Below are 647 nucleotides of genomic sequence, written 5' to 3'. Positions count from 1 at the left end.
TGGAATTAAGTCTCTTGGCAGAGCGTAAATACTCCAGATTCTTATGATCAGTCAAAACAAGAAACGGTTGTTCAGCCCCCTCCAACCAATGTCTCCACTCTTCCAAAGCGAGTTTGATGGCAAGTAACTCACGGTTGCCGATGTCGTAGTTCTGTTCAGTAGGACTGAGTTTCCTTGAAAAGAAGGCACACGGTTTCAGTTTGCCAAAGGAGGATTCACGCTGCGACAATACGGCTCCAACTCCTGAGTCAGAGGCGTCGACCTCTACGATGAACTGTTTATGGACGTCAGGTTGGATGAGGATAGGTGCAGTGGTGAACAGTTCCTTGAGCTTTCTGAAAGCCGTGTCGGCGGTGGTGTTCCAGACATAGGGGACCTTGACAGAGGTGAGACGAGTGAGAGGTGCGGCGATGCCACTGTAATTGCGGATAAATCTCCGATAAAAATTGGCAAACCCTAGGAACTGCTGTAATTTTTTGCGGGACTCAGGAATACTCCAATCAGAGACTGCTTGGAGTTTAGAGGGGTCAGGTCTGATTTTGCCTGCCTCTAAAATGTACCCCAGGAAAGAAACGGAGTTGACAAGAAATTCACATTTCTCGGCTTTAACGAAGAGTTTGTTTTCTAGAAGTCGTTCGAGGACGAGT

This window comes from Oryzias latipes, chromosome 20 (genome assembly GCF_053564925.1).
Source record: "Oryzias latipes strain Hd-rR chromosome 20, Olatipes_Hd-rR_3.1".
NCBI lineage: Eukaryota > Metazoa > Chordata > Actinopteri > Beloniformes > Adrianichthyidae > Oryzias > Oryzias latipes.
Note: the sequence above shows the minus strand (reverse complement) of the source record.